The sequence below is a fragment of the Calonectris borealis genome, unplaced genomic scaffold (assembly GCF_964195595.1).
Source record: "Calonectris borealis unplaced genomic scaffold, bCalBor7.hap1.2 HAP1_SCAFFOLD_73, whole genome shotgun sequence".
NCBI classification, from domain to species: Eukaryota; Metazoa; Chordata; class Aves; order Procellariiformes; family Procellariidae; genus Calonectris; species Calonectris borealis.
In genome coordinates this window covers 299,267-317,265 of record NW_027441475.1, presented here as the reverse complement: position 1 = coordinate 317,265, position 17,999 = coordinate 299,267, and positions in this window count along the sequence as shown.

The following is a 17,999-nucleotide window of genomic DNA, read 5'->3' as shown; positions in this document are numbered from 1 at the left end:
TCGGAGACGAACTTTACCCTGAGCCTGCAATTTACATTTACCCTCTGGCAAAGGAGAGGTGGGATTCATTTCTCTCATAGAAAATGATATAGCCAACTCTGGTGACTTACTGTGGTCTGCAACAAACGGATAGTTAGGCATTTAATCCACATTCTTCTCCACGGGAGAGTTGGTTAAAACCTTCAGAACTCAAGCCTACTAATGGTTTTTTGAGATGTCTATCAGGTTCCCGTACAAAGACAACCAGCATTACCAAGTCTTCTGGGCCCCCAAGGACAAGCAATACCCACAACTGGTGTCTTAGTTTCGGCAGGGATAGGGTTAAATTTCTTCCTAGTGCTGTGTTTTGGATTTAGTATGAGGAGAATGTTGATAACGCACTGATGTTTTCAGTTGTTGCTAAGTGCCCTCCTAGTCCAAGGACAGTTCCCGTGCCTACTGACTGAGCTAGGTACACAAGATGGGAGGGAACATAATCAGGACAGCCAGCCCAGCTGGCCAATGGGGTATTCCATGCCATGTGACGTCATGCTCAGTATATGAACGGTAGGCGTGATCTAGGAAGTACCGATCGCTACTTGGTTATCGGTCAGCGCGGGTGGTGAGCAATTGCATTGTGCATCACTCATTTTGTATATTCTATCATTATTTATTATCATTATTCTCCCTTTTCTGTTCTATTAAACTGTCTTTATCTCAACCCACGAGTGTTTCTCACTCTTACCCTTCCGATTCTCTCCCCGTCCCACTGGGGGGGCGGGGGCAGTGAGTGAGCGGCTGCATGGTATTTGGCTGCCTGCCAGGTTAAACCACGACACTGGTAAGTAACTGTAACTTCAGAATTTCTTTAAAAAAATTACCTTCAGAGGAACTGAATGGGATTTCTTTCTTTTTCCTCTCCCCACTCCAAAAGGTCATCCAATGAGAGCCAGTCCAGTTCGCTCAGCAGGTGGCAGACCAGGCTGGGAAGTGTAGGTATTCTACAGAAATTCAATAGATGACTCCTTGTCACCTGTTAAAAGAGGCTGTATAACGCATAACTTATACAACAGCTGATTTATAATGAAGCAAGTATGCACAGATAGTTGTGGAGAATCCAAGTGGTAATTAATTTTTAAATGGCTTCATTTGAATTGGCTTTTACAAAGGGCATCTGTGCTTCCACTAAGGTTATTTAAAATAAAACTCCGGTACATGACTGAAAACAGGACTCTGAGAAATGAACGCTTTTTGAGGAAACCATAATTGCCTATAAAAATTAAAGATAATTAAAGGATCAGATGGAAAGCCACCTTTTCCATTACTGGCTGAATAGGGCTGAAGAAATTGATTTCCCAATAGGAATCAGCCTCCAACATTCTTTTTTTAACAACTTAGTTGATACTGCATGAGCAAATGGTTGGAAAAGTCAACACTGTTCTTTTATGACAATTTTGAATTTCTTCAATTTAGTCATCTCACATAGCCAAGACGCTTTCTCTCAGTTGGAGAGAGAGGAGTCTGTTTTACCTATTACTGCAGCGTCAAGCTAGTCCTTCCTTTCGCTATATGTTTGTTATAGACAGATTGTAAGAGTGCATTGTGTTTATAAAATCTTAAAGGTAAATCAAAAGAAAAACCAGGATCCATCCCACAGGTTGTCTGATATCTCCAATTCAGTCAGCAAGAAAACAACAATTCAGGGACAGGACCAGGCCAAATACCTCATGATGAGGCAACAACATGGGAAGCGTATGTGGAAGAAGTTAAAAGAAGTTCCAGAGAAGATTAGTTAATATCTGTGCAGTACTTGGAAGATCAGAAGTGTGATGTATTAAGTGTATCAAGGAGTGGCAGAGGAGCAGTGGGCACTTGGCCCACGGGAGATGGGAGTCTCTTTCAAGTGTGGGCAGCCTCCATCCACAGGTGCAAAGCTGAGTATAAGGAGAGAAGACTGAATGAACTGTTGGGGGTGAGGATGTGGAAGGCAAGTATGAGGATCAGGAAATGAGCGTAGTCTCTAATGAACAGAAAGCAGGGAGAAAAATGCTTAAGTTGGCAGGATGCCATTGGCCTCCCTTATCTAGGGAGGAGTTTTACAGAGAACAGCGGAGACTTAAAGAGGAGGAAGTATTTGGCTCAATGAAGTTGCCTTGTTTTTCACGTTTGTATTTCAACAGCATATCGGACTGCAGTTACACTAAAGTGCATCTGACATAAGGAAAAATGACAGTGTTTTTTCCAATAGAATTTTTCGTTGCAGATAGTAAGCATGCATAACTAAAACAAGACAAATGGAATTGAAAAATGTTATCAAATTCCTCAATTTGCAGTAGCATTATGTCAGCAGCTGAAAGAAGCTTTGACATAAGCGTATGGAGAGGAGAAAAAACCCAAACCAAATTTGGGAGGAAAAAAATTGGGGAGAATGACTGTTTTGAATTAACTTCATTTCTTTTTCTGTGTGTTGTGGTTTTTTCCAGGTCCAAGTCTCCTTATAGTGCTTCACCTTACTCTACAAGTTCGTCTACCTGCTCCACATCAAGACCAGGTTCTTCCCGCACTCGCTCCTACTCTCGCTCATTTAGTCCTTCCCATTCTCGTTCCTACTCGCGATTGCTGCCGTATCCAAGAAGAGGCAAAGGGAAGAGGCGTAACTATCGTTCTAGGTCAAGGTCACACGGTTATCAGCGTTCAAGGTCAAGGTCACCCCCATACAGAAGATGCCATTCACGGTCAAGGTCTCCAGTATTTAGAGGCCAGTCTCCCACTAAACAGACTATACCTCAAGGGGAAGGAGGAAGGGAGTATTTTAACAGATACAGAGAAGTTCCACCATATGATCTGAAAGCTTACTATGGCAGATCTCTTGACTTTAGAGATCCATTTGAAAAGGCAAAGTACCGGGAATGGGAAAGGAACTACAGAGAATGGCATGGAAAGTTTTACAAGGGCTATGCTGTTGGCGCTCAACCTCACCCTCCAGTAAACAGAGAGAACTTTTCTCCAGGTAGGTTTGGTCCACCTGGGACCAGACAAGAGAATTCACCATATGCTCGGGGACGTAGGGAGGATTATCCTGCTTGGCAGAGCCACCAAAATCACAATGTAGCTGGAAATTACCCTGAAAAACCTTCTGAAAGAGAGAGCCATGGCATCAAGGATCCTACCAAATCAAAAGAGAAGGAGGTGAAAAATCCACTAGGAGATGGCCAAGGAAATAAGCATAAAAAGAGAAGAAAAAGGGATGAGGATGAAGGATTTCCCAATACTGAGTTGTTAGCAGGTGCGAGAAAACCAAGAGAGCCAGTTCCAGCAGAAGACGTTAAAATGGACTCCCTGTTCATGGCCCAAGCAGAGATGATGCCACCCCTGTGAGAGATGAGCCTATGGAAGCAGATTCTATTGCTTTCAAACCGATGTCTGAAAAGGAGAAAAAAGAGAAGGATAAGCCAAAAGCAAAAATTGACAAGACAAAGCGGAAAGTAGAAGTGGCTGTTCCTCCTAAGACAGACAATATAATAAAACTAGCTAAAGCTTCCTCGAATGGAAATCTCGAACGGAAGAGAGAAAGCAAGAAGAGAGAAGGGAAGAGAGAAAGCAAGGATTTAAAGAACCTGACTTGCTGCCCTGATATTGCTCATTTACATCAGTTATAGTGTTTGTGATTAAGTTTAGGGTTAGGGTTAGGGTTAGGGCTCAGTGTTACGGTGAGGGTTAGGTTTAGGGTTAGGGTTAACATTAGGGTTAGGGCTTATCATTAGGGTTATGGTTAGGGGCAGGGGTTAGGTTTAAGGTTAGGGTTAGGGTTAGGTTTAGGGTTAGGCTTAGGGTTATTGTTAGGGTTAGGGATAGGGTTGGGGTTAGGATTATGGTTTGGGTTTAGGGTTAGGGATCGGGTTAGGGTTTCATTTTAGGGTTAGGTTTAGGGTTAGGGTTAGGGCTTGGGGTTACGGTTAGGGTTAGGGTTAGGGTTAGGGTTAGGGTTTGGGTTAGGGTTTGGGGTTAGGGTTTAGGGTTAGAGTTAGGGCTGGGGTTCGGGCTGGGGTTCAGGGTTAGGGTTAGAGTTCGGGATATGGGTTAGGGTTAGGGTTAGAATTAGGGTTAGGGCTTATCATTAGGGTTATGGTTAGGGGTTAGGGTTAGGTTTAGGGTTAGGCTTAGGGTTATCGTTAGGGTTAGGGAGAGGGTTGGGGTTAGGATTATGGTTTGGGTTTAGGGTTAGGGATCAGTTTAGGGATTCATTTTAGGGTTAGGGTTAGGGTTAGGGCTTAGGGTTATGGTTAGGTTTAGGGTTAGGGTTAGCGTTTGGGTTAGGGTTTAGGGTTAGGGTTTAGTTTTAAGGTTAGGGTTAGGGTAAAGGTTAGTGTTAGGTTTAAGGTTAGAGTTAGGGCTGAGGTTCAGGGTTAGGGTTAGAGTTTGGGATACGGGTTAGGGTTTGGCGTTAGGGTTAGCATTATGGTTAGGGCTTATTAGGGTTAGGGTTAGGGTTAAGGTTAGAGTTAGGGCTGGGGTTCAGGGTTAGGGTTAGAGTTTGGGATACGGGTTAGGGTTTGGGGTTAGGGTTAGCATTAGGGTTAGGGCTTATCATTAGGGTTAGGGTTAGGGTTAAGGTTAGAGTTAGGGCTGGGCTTCAGGGTTAGGGTTAGAGTTTGGGATACGGATTAGGGTTTGGGTTTAGGGTTAGGGTTAGGGTTAGGGATTAGTGTTATGGTTAGGGGTTATGGTTGGGTTTATGCTTATGGGTTAGGATTTCAGTTTGGGTTAGGGTTAGCATTAAGTATTAGGATTAGGTTTAGGGTTAGGGTTGCAGTTTAGTTTTAGGGTTAGGTTTCGCATTAGGGTTAGGGTGAGGTCTCACGGTTATGGTATTAGGTTTGTGATAGCGTTAGGGTTAGGGCTTAGTGTTATGGTTAGGGGTTACATTGGGTTTACGCTTATGGGTTAGGATTTCAGTTTGGGTTAGGGGTAGCATTAATTTTTAGGGTTAGGGTTTAGGTTTAGAGTTGCGGTTTAATTTTAGGATTAGGTTTCGCATTAGGTTTAGGGTGAGGTGTTATGGTTACGGTATTAGGTTTGGGGTAGCATTAGGGTTAGGGTTAGAGTTAGGGTTAGGGTCATTAGGGTTCAGGTTGGGGTTCAGGGTTAGGGTTAGGGTTCGGGATTACGGTTAGGGGTCGGGGTTAGGATTAGCATCAGGGTTAGGGCTTAAAATTAGGATTAGGGGTTAAGGTTAGGGTTATGGTTGGGGTTAAGGTTAGGGTTATGGTTGGGGTTAGGGTTAGGCCTAGGGTTATCGTTGGGGTTAGGATTATGGTTCAGGTTTAGTGTTAGGGATAGGGTTATGGTTTCGTTTTAGGGTTAGGGTTAGCGTTAGGGTTAGGGCGTAGGGTTACAGTTAGGGATAGGCTTAGCGTTAGGGTTAGGGTTTGGGTTAGGGGATAGGGTTAGGGTTTAGTTTTAGGGTTAGGGGTAGGGGTAGGGGTAGGGTTGTGGTGATGTCTTAAGATTACGGTTTGAGGTTGAGTTAGCATTAGGGTTACGGTTAGAATTAGGGGTTCGGTGTTATGTGAGGGTTAGTTTTATGGTTCCGTTTAGGTTTAACGTTAGGGTTATGCCAAAGTGTTAGTGTTACGGTTTGATGTTAGGGTTAGGGTTACGGTTTGGGGTTAGGGTTAGCGTTAGGATTTTGTTTTAGGGTGAGGTTTCGCCTTAGGGTTAGGGTTAGGGCTAGGGTTAGCTTTATGATTCAGGTTAGGCTTAAGGTTAGGTTACGGTTAGGGTTAAGTGTTTGGTTTAGGGTTAAGTGTTAGGCTTAGGGTTAGGTTTAAGTGTTAGGTTTAGGGGTAGGGTTAGGGTTAAGGTTAGAGTTAGGGTTAGGATTAGAGTTAAGGGTTAGAGTTAGGATTCAGTGTTAGGGTTAGGGTGAGGTCTTAATGTTACGCTTAGGGTTTACAGGTAGCGTTAGGGTTAGGTTTAGGGTTAGTGTTAGCGTTAAGGTTAGGGTTAGGGTTTAAGATTGGGTTCAGGGTTAGAGATAGGGTTCGGTATTGGGGTTAGCGTTAGTATAAGGGTGAGGTCTTAGTGTTACAGTTAGGGTTTACGGGTAGCATTAGGGTTAGGGTTAGAGTTAGGGTTAGGGTCATTACGTTAAGGTTAGGGTTGGGGTTCAGGGTTAGGGTTAGGGTTTGGGATTAGGGTTAGGGTTCGGGGTTAGGGTTAACATTAGGGTTAGAGCTTTATGATTCAGGTTAGGCTTAAGGTTAGGTTAGGGTTAGGGTTAGGGTTAAGTGTTCAATTTAGGGTTAAGTGTTAGGGTTAGGGTTAAGGTTAGAGTTAGGCTTAGGACTGGAGTTAAGGGTTAGAGTTAGGGTCCAGTGTTAGGTTTAGGGTGAGGTCTTAATGTTACGCTTAGGGTTTCTGGGTAGCATTAGGGTTAGGTTTAGGGTTAGTGTTAGGGTTAAGTTTAGGGTTAGGGTTTAGGGTTAGGATTGGGGTTCAGGGTTAGAGTTAGGGTTCGGTATTGGGGTTAGAGTTAGTATTAGGGTGAGGTCGTAGTGTTATGCGTAGGGTTTACGGGTAGCATTAGGGTTAGGTTTAGGGGTTAGGGTTAGGTTGGGGTTCAGGGTTAGGGTTAGGGTTCAGGATTAGGGCTAGAGTTCGGGGTTAGGGTTAGCATTAGGGTTAGGGGTTAACGTTAGGGTTAGGCGTTAAGGTTAGGGTTATGGTTAGGGGTTAGGTTTAGGGTTAAGGTTAGGGTTATGTTTAGGGTTAGGGTTAGGCTTAGGGTTAGCATTAGTTTTACGGTTGGGTTTAGGATGGTTCGGGTTTAGGGTTAGGGATAGAGTTAGGGTTAGGTTTACGGTTAGGGTTATCATTTGGGTTAGGGTTCGGGTTAGGGTTGGGGTTCAGGTTTAGGGTTAGGTTTCGCTGTTAGGCTTAGGGTAAGGGTGAGGTCTTAGTGTTATGCATAGGGTTTACGGGTAGTGTTAGGGGTTCGAGTTAGGGTGAGGGTTTGGTGTTAGTGTTAGGATTGGGGTTCTTATTCTTGATCCTCTCTCCCTCTCTTTCTCTCTCTCGTTTTAATTACAAATTATTATTATTATTATTATTATTATTATTATTATTATTATTATTATTATTATTATTATTATTATTATTGTTATTATTATTATTGGTGTTATTATTGTTATTATTACTATTATTATTATTATTGGTGTTATTATTGTTGTTGTTATTATTATTGTTATTGTTATTATTGGTGTTATTGGTGTTATTATTGGTAATATTATGGTATTATTGGTGTTACTATTATTACTGTTACTAGTATTACTATTATTGCTATTATTATTTTATTTCAAGTATTAAACTCTTCTTATCTCTACCCGTGAGTTTTCTTGCTTTTGCTCTTCTGATTCTCTCCCCCATCCCGTTGCTGGGGGGAGGGCGAGTGAGCGGCTGTGTGGTGCTTAGTTGCCGACTGGGGTTAAACCATGACAGGGGTCCACCACAAAGATGGTTGCCATTCTGTCACATCCTCTGAGCTAAAACTGGCTCATCCTGGGACATGGTGCCCCCCACGCACGCAACCTGCAGTCCAGAAGTACCCCTGAAAAGACCTCGACGGCCTGCATTAACACACCGGCATGCACTTCAGATGTAAACACTGCCAAGTCATCTCTTATTTGCAACAGATACGGAGGACCAAATTCTGCAAATCTAGCCTTACTTCTACTGAAACTTTCCTTACAGACAGCTCAGCTTCTCTTTTTGTAAACTGTAGTGAAGACCTGTTCTAGCGCAAAGGCTTGAACCCCGCCTACGGTGAAGAAGCCCCAGTTTTCTTTCCTCACTGCTGTCTTGCTTCCCAAAAATCAATCAATACCAAAAGCTCTGTGTGAACATTGCATAAAAAAGCCAATAGCAAATGCTTTTACTTGCTACTAGTTTTGTCAGGGAAGGAACTAGCTTCTCCCGCTAGTTTTGCTACAGTTGCATGACCTTTAAAGACGCCACTTCTTACCTTTGCTACGCCAATACAGCCTCACAGCTCAGCAAAATCATACTGCAGGTAGGAAACCTTCACCATACAAAGACAGGCACGCTACAGGAATACGTCACTCTCAAAGAACAGACTCTTGCAACCACTCCTCCCTTTGCTTAGCAAAGTTTAGGGCGTGTTAGAAAACAACAACAACAACAACAAAGCAGGGTTCTCTCTCACATTTTACGGAGCCCATGATATCAGCTGTTCAACATTAAGTCCAACTCCAGCCTGAACCCCAGAATAAGAAATGCCATCTTAAAATGTCTGGAAAAAGGGAGGGCTTTGAAGCGGCAAGACCAGAGAACGTTCACGAAAGCACCGTCATGGAAGTACACATCCCTTATCACAGACCAACTGCACGGTGACCTAAGTGAGTGACGTTGTCTGCTCATTTGCAGCTCAGGGTCTCTTTTTTCATTAGCGCCGAGCACGTAGGTTGGAATTGGAGCTGAGAAGAAAACCATATGCAGTCAGTCTGGTCTCGTTCAAGTTCACATTTACTAGGAATCACAGCAGGTCCCATCTGTCTCTCCAGACCCCACCACCACTTCTGTGCAGTGTCCCGAGGAGCAATAAGCGCAGAACAAGAAACTTTCCTTCAAAATAAGGCCCACAGCCTGCTCTTTCAACAGGACGCACAGAGCACCAGCTGAGAACAACCTCTGCTTTAACTATGCCTAGCTCCGCTGCCTACGTAAGGAGACCAGCTCCTAAATGATCCCTAGCCCTAAAACCACAGATCTTCCCTAGGGCAATGCTAAGGAAATACCAGAGCCCAGGGACACCTGGTCACTCAGCTTCAGTTGACGGGGAGAAGGACAGTGGACTAGAAAGAGAAAAATATGATGAGAGAAAAGATAGAGGAGCTGAGAGAGAAAGAAAGGTATGGGGAAAAGGCTAGAGAGCTGGAGAAATCAAGAGAAATAGGGATGAGGAGCCCTGCAGAGAGATGGAGGAAGAAAAAGTAGGGTCAAGGAGCAGGACAGAGAGGCAGAGATGGGCGTGGGGAAGGAGAGGAAGAAGGAAGGGGGGGCTAGGGATAGACAGGGACAGGGAGCAGGACGTCCAGATGGAGAAAGAGAAGGAAGGACAGGGAGCAGGACAAAGGGACTGAGAAATAAAGAGAGGGTCAGATCCTGATGGAGACCAAGAAGGGGGGGAAAAGCCAGCAACGGGCTGGAGGACAGAGACAGGGGAAGAGGAAAAGAGGACCGAGAAGCAGAAAAGAGGAAGAGAGAACAAATAAAAGGGAGAGCCAGCTGGACGGGGCAGGGGAGTACAACAAGAAACGATGGGACAGGCAGCGGGACAGAGAAATAAAGAAGAAACGATGGGGACAGGAAGCAGGGCAGAGGGACAGCGAGAGGAAAAAAGGGGCAGGGAGCAGGACAGAGGTAGAAGAAGAAGCTGCAGGAACAGAGGGGGAGAGAGAAGAAAAAGAAAGGTAGGAAGAAGGATGGGGGCAGAGAGGGAAAGACAAGGAAAGGGAGTAGGACACAGATTGTCAGGGAAAGGCAAGGACAGGGAGCAGGACAGGGCGATACAGAGAGAGAAGAAAGGCACAGGGAGGCAGGACAAAGGGAAAGACAGGCAAAACTAAGGGACGGGGAGCAGGACACAGAAGGAGGTAAAAGAGCCTGGGCTGGGCAGCAGGACAGAGAGATGGAAGGAAAAAACAGCACTGGGCTGCAGGACAGAGCTGGAGTGAGAAATAGCCGCGGCAGGGAGCAGGACAAAGTGAGGGCGGGGGGAACCTGAAAAGGGAGTAGGACAGAAAAATAGGGTGGGGGAGAGACAGGGAGCGGGAGAGAGAAGCAGAGAGAGACTTAGAGGGCCAGGGAGCAGGGCAGAGAGATGGAGCAAGAAGGGGAACAGAGATGGGCGGCAGAACAAAGGGAAGGAGAGACAGGAACGGGGAACAGGGAGCAAGACAAAGGGACAGGAGAGGAAAAAAACAGTGACGGGTGCAGGACCGAGATGGAGGAATTTAAAAGAAGAGGCCAGAATGACAGCGAGAGAAAAAAGGAAGAGGGGGCAGGACACCACTGGAGGACAAAACCAGCTGTGATGGGCAGTGGGACAGAGAGACGAAGAAAGGAGAACTAGAGAGCGAGAGAGAGAGGAAAGAAGGCACAGCCAGCTGGAGAGCGGGGTTTAGTGAGAAAGGGTGGGGCAGGGAGAAAGAGAGAAAAGAGAAAAAGGACAAAAGGACAGCAAGAGAAAAAAGAGGACAGGGATCTGGACAAAGATGGAGAAAGAAGCAGCAGGAAAAGAGGAAGAGAGGCAGAAAGAGGGAGAGGGAGGCAGGAAGAGAGAGAGAACTAAGGGCTAGGGGCAGGATAGAGATCGCAAGAAAACCTGCGGTGGGCAGAAGAAAGGAGAGGGAGGAAAAAGGAATAGGGGCAGGGAGAAGGACAGAGTGACAGACCAGAATAACAACAAAGAGAAAGAGAGAAACAGGGACAGTGAGCAGCACAGAGGGATGGGGAAAGAAAGAGAGGTCTCAGGAGCCCTGCAGAGAGATGGAGGAAGCGGGGAGGGGAAGGGTCAGGGAGCAGCAGAGAGAGACAGAAGAGAGATGAACAGGAAGAAGGACAGGGACAGTGGGATACAGCATGGAAAACCGCAGTGACAGTGAGCAGGGCGGGGGGGGAGGCAGAGAGAGAGAGAAGCAGAAGGAGGGAGAAGGGAAGACAAGGACAGGGAGCGGGACATACAGGCAGAGAGAGACAAATCACGACAGGGAACAGGCCAGAGAGACTGTGAAAAACAGAGCGGGATGCAGACCAGGACAAAGAGACAGAGAAGAAACAACAGCAATGTGCTGCAGGGCAGAGACAGAGGAAGGCAAAAAGAGGGACAGGGAGCAGGACGGAGGGGCAGCAAGAAAAAGACAGGGGCAGGTAGAGCGACAGGGAAAGAGGGACTTGGAGAAGAGAGGACGGGGAGCAGAACACAGCAACAGAAGAAGAGAGGTATGGGGAAGTGAAAAAAATGACACAGAGGGAAATGGGAGGGGGGGGCTGGGAGGGACTGCGATGCAGAAGAGGGGTGACACGGCCCCGAGGGGCTGGGACTCACCGCAGCTCCCGCTCTCTGCACTGCCAGGCAAATGTTACAGTTCAAGCACTTCTTTCTCTGTCCGTCTGTCCTCTCCTCCCTTCCTCTTCGGTAGCTCCACCTGCGTGCCTGTCCTCACCTCAGCTGGGCCGCAGCTGGAGCAGAGCCCGCACCTCCCAAGACCAACATGGCTGCCCAGCAGCCCCGTGCCCCAGGCCTACAGCTCCCGGCATGCCCTGGGAACCAACATGGCTGCCCGGCAGCCTGTGCCCCGGGCCTACAGCTCCCAGCATGCCATGGGGCGCGGCTTCCTGCTGCCTGGCCTGAGAGGCGGCTCAGGGCCACGCCAGGGCTGGGGCGCTGCTTCCTGGATCCCGTGGCAGCGATGGGCACAGGGACAGGCTGCCAGATCCCGGGGCCAGGTACGTGTGCGGGCTGTCAGGGTCACCCCTGCCTGGTTTTTCCCAGCGAAGCCCCAGGAGGTGCCGAGGCTGCAGCCCTGGGGCCGAGGCTCCAGGAGCCGGGCATTTCTGCGGGCGCTGCTCCCTGCCAGGCCCCACCGCCAGCTGCCGGCTGCCTGGGGCTTCTCCCCGTTGTCTCCAGCTCTGCTTTCCGCCAGCGCCGGGGGCTCCGCAGGACATCTTGCCCACTCCCCGCCACCGTGCTGACCCACGTCTGCAGCTCGTCTGTGGTGTCCACGTCAGACAGCTCATTTGGGGGTGGCAGGTCTCTCCTGAAGCACCCTGGGAACGGGGACAGAGCAAACCCCATCCCTCCCTTCCGATCTTTGTCCCCAGGGAGACCCAGTGGAGACGGACCGTGCACTGGAGAGCGTCCTGCAGGGAGGTGACAGCCGTTGGCAGAGAGGTGCTGAGAGCCCCCTGACAGCAAAGGCGTCCGGTGGCCGCAGAGCAGCCCAGGTGAGCTGTGAGTTCCCCCGTGAGAGACCCTGCTCCCAGGGAGCACCTCCCCATAGAGCAAAGGCCGTATCCAGCCAGCTGGTGCTGGGTACGGCTACCCCAAGGGGTCTTCGCAGGGGGGACAGGGTCACCTGCCTGGTGGCTCTGACACAGACATGATGAGCTGAAGCCCTGTGGCCATGGCTGGCCGGTTCAAAGTCTCCGAGTGCCTCCGCCTTTCTCCCCAGGAGTGTCCAGCCTGGGCACTTTTTCAGGGCGTGACGGATGATGTGAAGATGGATGCTGGTGCTGTCCTGGTGGATCTTCCACTTGGGCACGGTGGGCACCCCCACTTCAGAGTTGTGGTGTCTGAGATCTGGGGCCACCTGAAGAGAGAGACCTCCAGGGAGTTTGTGTTCAATGTTTTGATATCTTGGGGCTACAATGTGCTAGGGATATGGGGCGCTAGGGTTCCAGCGTGCTAGGGTTATGGGGTTTGAGGGTTATGGGAGTTTACGCGATTTAGGATTAAAGCATGTTATTGTTATGGTCAGGATCTGGGTTTGCAAGCGCTGGGTTCCTGGGGTTAGGTTGGTTTTGCCTTATGTTGTGTTCTGGGTGGTCTTTTTTTTGGAAAGTCCTTTTGTAGCTTGTTTGCGTTTTTAGGGTTTGGATAGGGGTCTTTGGTTTTTGTGTGATGTGTCTTCTGCTTGTTTTTTTGCCGTCCTTGTGGTTTGTGTTGCATTTTCTGCCTTGTAACCACCGTTTGTGGTCTAATCTGTGTGACCGGGCCGGGCAGTGTCACTTCTGTTGTGGTCCAGCTCATTTCCACTGAGTCACTAGGGAGGTGGTTAGGTATGGAGGGCTTGCAGTTTGTGGAGAATGACTGCCAGACGACCGACAGCCACTTCTGGGGTGTGGGAGGAGTTCGGGTCCATAGGTAATGACTGCCGGAGGACTAAGTGTACTTCTGAATTTGTGTGGACTCCCAAAGAAATGGTGGGATGCCACCAGCGGCACAGAAGGACAAGGGCTTCCCCAAGGGTACATGGCTTGTTGGTTATTGCTTTTGAGTAAGCAACTGAGTAATTTTGAGTAAGTCTTGTGAGGGGTAGTGGACTCAAGGGGAGAGCTTGTGTTCCTCATCAGTGCCTCAGGGGTTTCCTGTCATTTTTTGTTTGTTTGCTTTTTGTTTGCTGTGCTGAATTTAAAAGGCTTATTGTAGCTCTTTGGATTTCTGTCCTTAAAGGAAGTCTCTAGGATTTCTACCCAGGAGCGAGATGTCCAGAAGGGACTGTCCTTGTACACTGATGTCAGCCTTCCGTCTAGAGCACTGTTTGGTGGTGGTGTATTTTAATGGTAAGGTAACTCAAATGCATCTTAAATATACAAGCTTTGCCGTTGTTCCTGCTATGCCTGGGGGACGATTCTCAGCAGCTCATGAACAGTGTGTTCTGCTGTGCTTTACCCGTTAGAAATAATCTGTCACCAGAAATGTCTTCCTTAGTGCCTGCACAGAGCAAGAACCTCCAGTAGCAAGGGCATGCTGACCCTTGGGCAGCTTCAAAGCGACGGAAAAATGTAAATAGGTTAAAAATCCAGTCCTATGGTAGCAGTGTGTGCGTCAAAGTTCACCTGACTCTCCACGCTGACTCAGCCTGTCACAATGTTTTGCGGGTAAGGGTGGATGAAGTCAGTATAAGCAGGTGTTGTAACTGGCCAGGCAGTTCATCTAAAGAAACGAAACGTTACCTTTGCTTGGAGTGCCATGCCTTTAGATATGGGGGTGTATTGCCTTTCCTTCCCTGGTGTGAGCACAGAGAACTGAGAGGTGTTTCCATCGGGGGGAGGGAAAGCCATCCAACAGTCATCACAAGCCTCAGAGCATGTGGTCCTTGATGGAGGCGTAAGTGCTTGGGACAGTTTTACTTCTAAGCCCTAAGCCCTAAGCCTAACCCTAAAACGAAACCCTAAGCCTATCCCTAAGCCTAAACCCGAACCATAATCCTAACCCCGACCCTAACCCTAACCCTAACGATACCCTAAGCCTAACCCTAACCCTAGCCCCTAACCCTAACATTAAGATAAGGCCAGGAAGCAGGACACGGCGATAGAAAAAAGAGAAGGAGAGGGAGCAGGAGAAAGAGATGGAGAGAAAGGAAAAAATAGCAGCAGGCTATAGGACAGACAGGGAGGAATTAGAAACTACAGACAGGGAGAGAGACAGAGAAAGAGAAAGCAAAAAATAGTGATGGGCTAAAGGCAGAGAGGGAGGAGTTAAAAAATGGGGGCAGGGGACTGGTCTGTGGCCATAAACATAAATGGTCATTGGCTTCTTTGACTGAACTTTCCATGAATGCCACAAGATACACTCAAGCACCCTGAGATGTCCCCTCCCTTTGCCGGCCCTGCACCGCGGGCAGCCGAGCGCCACACGGCCAAGCCCGCTGCATCTGCCCCAGGCTGTCTTGCCCTGGCTGGCTGCTGACAGGAGGGAACACCAGGTGGTGACCGCCTGGGCGGTGACAGGAGGGACACCAGGTGGTGACAGCCTGGGGGGTGACAGGACACCAGGCGGTGATGGGCCCGGGGGGTGACAGGAGGGACACCGGGCAGTGACAGGCCTGGGGGGTGACAGGAGGGACACCAGGCAGTGACAGGCCTGGGGGGTGGCAGGACACCGGGTGGTGACAGGCCAGGGGACAGCAGGGAGACCAGCGGCCCGGGGTGGTGACAGGCCCGGGGCTGACGGGCCCCCCCTCCCCTCGGGGGCGCTTGGTGTTAGGATGAAGAGCGCGGGGCCGCCACGCCCACGTGACGCGGGCCTTTTGTCATAATGCGCTGGGTCACGTGAGGCGCGGGGGGTGGGTGCAGTGTGCCATTGCGTGTGCACAGTGACACGCTCGCAGCGGCCCGTGCGGTTGTCGGCCAGGAAGGCCATGGCGGAGCGCCGCAGCCTCTGAGCGCCGCCGGCCCGCTCGAGCTCAGGCCGCGCTGCTTGCCCTGGCCTCCTCGGTGGAGGAGGAACCGCCGCGGGCCCTCACCTGGCACAGCGGCCGCGACGCTGTCTGCCGCGGTAGACGCCATCACGGAGCAGGCACCTCCTGGCCCCAACTACAAGTTCGCCTCCAAGCTGAACCATGACATGGTCACCTTCAACGGCCTCCACATCTCCCGGTGTGACCTCAAGCACCAGATCATGGGCCGCGAGGAGCTGAAGGCGGCCAGCTGCGACCTGCAGATCACCAACGCCCAGACCAAAGAAGGTGCGCGGGGGCGGCGGGCGCGGGGCCTCGGGCACCGCCCGGCTGGCGGCGTCGCAGACCACCCTGCGTCGGCCGTGGCCTGTGGGAGCCGCTCTCTGCTCTTTGTGGGTCATCCCCACGTAGCGTGAGTCAGGCTGGGGCCCATCCCGCCAGCATGCGGCGGGACCGGGAGGGCAAGCGGCGCTGGGCATTAAGTGGGGTGGGAAGCCATAATGCGATTCGGCCACCATCGGTAGCTGTGACTTGTGTTGGGGGCCTCACAGAGCTGTTCTTCTGTAGTTGCTGTTCTGACAACTACCTTCAGATCTGTGTTGTAGACATGGAGCTAGGCGTAGAAGAGTACGTGGTTGACCTGTGACATACGGCGCTTACAAAAGCTTTGGTTTCCTGGAATTCTTCTAGGTAAAATGAGAAGGAAATGTGGGAGCATATCTTGTAATAACCAACTTGCCAGATTTCTTTGAAATGTGGTGGAGAAAGCTGAAAGTGATAGAAATAAAAGAGATGGCTAATTTGAAGAAAAGAAACCACCTGGATTTGGTGAATTTCGTGACTTAATTTTGACTTCAACTTGTTTTACTCCACTGCATTGGAAAATGGGTTTTGCGGCTGTTGCAGAAACTGCCCACTAGCAACATTTTGGATCAGGAGCGTATCTGTGAGTTAAAATCTGTGCAGACCCTTGAAAGCCGTCTTGCGCATGAGTGTTCTCCGTATCTAAATTATACTTTGGAATTTCTTGTTAATATAACTTCTTTTCCACACCAAAGACATGGTCATTCAGATGCTATTGAGCATCATTTCATCATTTGTTTCTAAGGGTGGTTTTTTTTCCTGTACTACATGTTAACCGTATCAGGGCAGTACTGAAGTTTTATGGCAGAACGTTTATGGTGGATATACGTAAGAAATGTTCTTAGAGACATCATAAATTCTTTTAAATCTAACAAATGGTGCTTGATTCTTAGAGATGATAATGGTTTCGTATTACTTAGTAGGATATTTCAGTTTGGTAATCTGCCATCTCGGTAAGTTTGAATGTGATTAAAGACTTTGGGATGTGACTTTTCAGAAATAAAAAGACTTGTAAAGTGTTTTCATTCCTTAAACATTACATTTCTTTTTTTTTTTTTCCCCCTGTGGTTCTGTGACACTCTTACAACAGGCTTTTCTTTAAAATGTGTACTAGTGTTTTTTTTCCTCTTCCTGTTTCATGTGTTAAAACTTAAACAGAGTAGTATGTACACTGCGGTAACTGTAACTTCAGCCCTAGCCTTTAAAGTGGTTGGACCTAAAGCTTGCTGTTTATCTGCAGATACTTAAACTATTTTCAGGAGAGTGTCTGTGAAGAGCCTTAACAGCACAACGTTAGGGGTCTTAGGGATGCCACCTGACAGGGCTTGACGAGGTATACAGTATCTTTGGTTTTCAGACCATTGTTCTGATTCGCTCTGCAAAGGTAAGGGCTTTGAATATTTAAAACTGTAGGCAGATTACAGGGGATGCCTGCTGATAGTGCTTTAAAATATTCAGTCCTATCCAGCTTGTGTAAGTACAATAGAAAAAGCATTCTCCTTGGAGAGATCTTTGCATTTTAAGCTTACTCAGTCCAAGTGTCTCAGGTAGTTGTTTTTTTTTGTTTGGGCCTTATGTAAAAGGTCAGAAGGCTTTCCTCCTCTTCAGAAGACTAACAGGGTGTAAGCCAAGGCAAAGCATGGAGAGCTTCAGGCACACGCTGTTCCTGAAAGGCTTTTCAAGGCTGTCTTCCTAAGTAATTTCGTTTGGGCCTCTCTGCTCTGCAAAAAGGGAATGGATCGAACGAATTCACGTCCCTTTGGTTAATTCAAACTAGATGATTAGCTTACGAGGGGAGATACCACTTGAGTTTGAGCCAATTCTGCCCTACTTGTGAAAGCAAGCTCAAAAAAACCCCAAAATGTCTGTGATCCAAATTCTAGCACTGCCAGTTCTGTTTCCATTTAAACGTAAAGCCTTGAGCAGCTGAGAAGTGTGGTTGTTGATGGATTAAGCTCCAAGAAACAGGCAGAGGCGGCAGGCTCTCTTCTGTGTTCTGTCAGGCTTGAGCACTGGCAGCACAGGTGACTGGTTTTTAGTTAACAGCTATGAAAGCAATGGCGCAGAGTTCTCGTGCTTTAGCTAAGTGCCTGTTTGGTTGCAGGGCAAGCTAGTCAGACTTTAGAATCTGGTTTAGGCAGGTGAGACTTTGCTGTGGTTTGTTTTTCTCCAAAGATCTATGGGTTTTGTAGCCTAACGGAAGCAAAAGCAACTTTAAGCTAGGTCAGGAAAGAACCTCGTGCATTAGCAGACTCTCCTTTAGTGACCTTTGAGTCCATTTTGCTGTTGGCATTCAAACTGTTCTAAAAAAAGGAAAAAGATTTTGCTGCTTGTGTTTGATTCTCAAACCCCAAGATTTCTTGAAATATACTGTTAGTGTGTTGAGACAATGAAAGCGTGATGTTACATATAAAATTTTGCTTTTGTATCTGTAAAGGGATTCTGCGAAGTGCTACGTAATTACATATGAGCATGCATTCTTACGAATTGACTGATGTTTTTCTCTGTATTTATGTTGTTTTCAGAATATACAGATGAGAATGCCCTGATTCCTAAGAACTCATCGGTAATTGTTAGAAGAATCCCTGTCGGAGGAGTTAAAGCTACCGGCAAAACCGATGTTATGTAAGTATCCATAAAGCATTGTATTCTTTGTTAGGGGTTTCAGTGTGT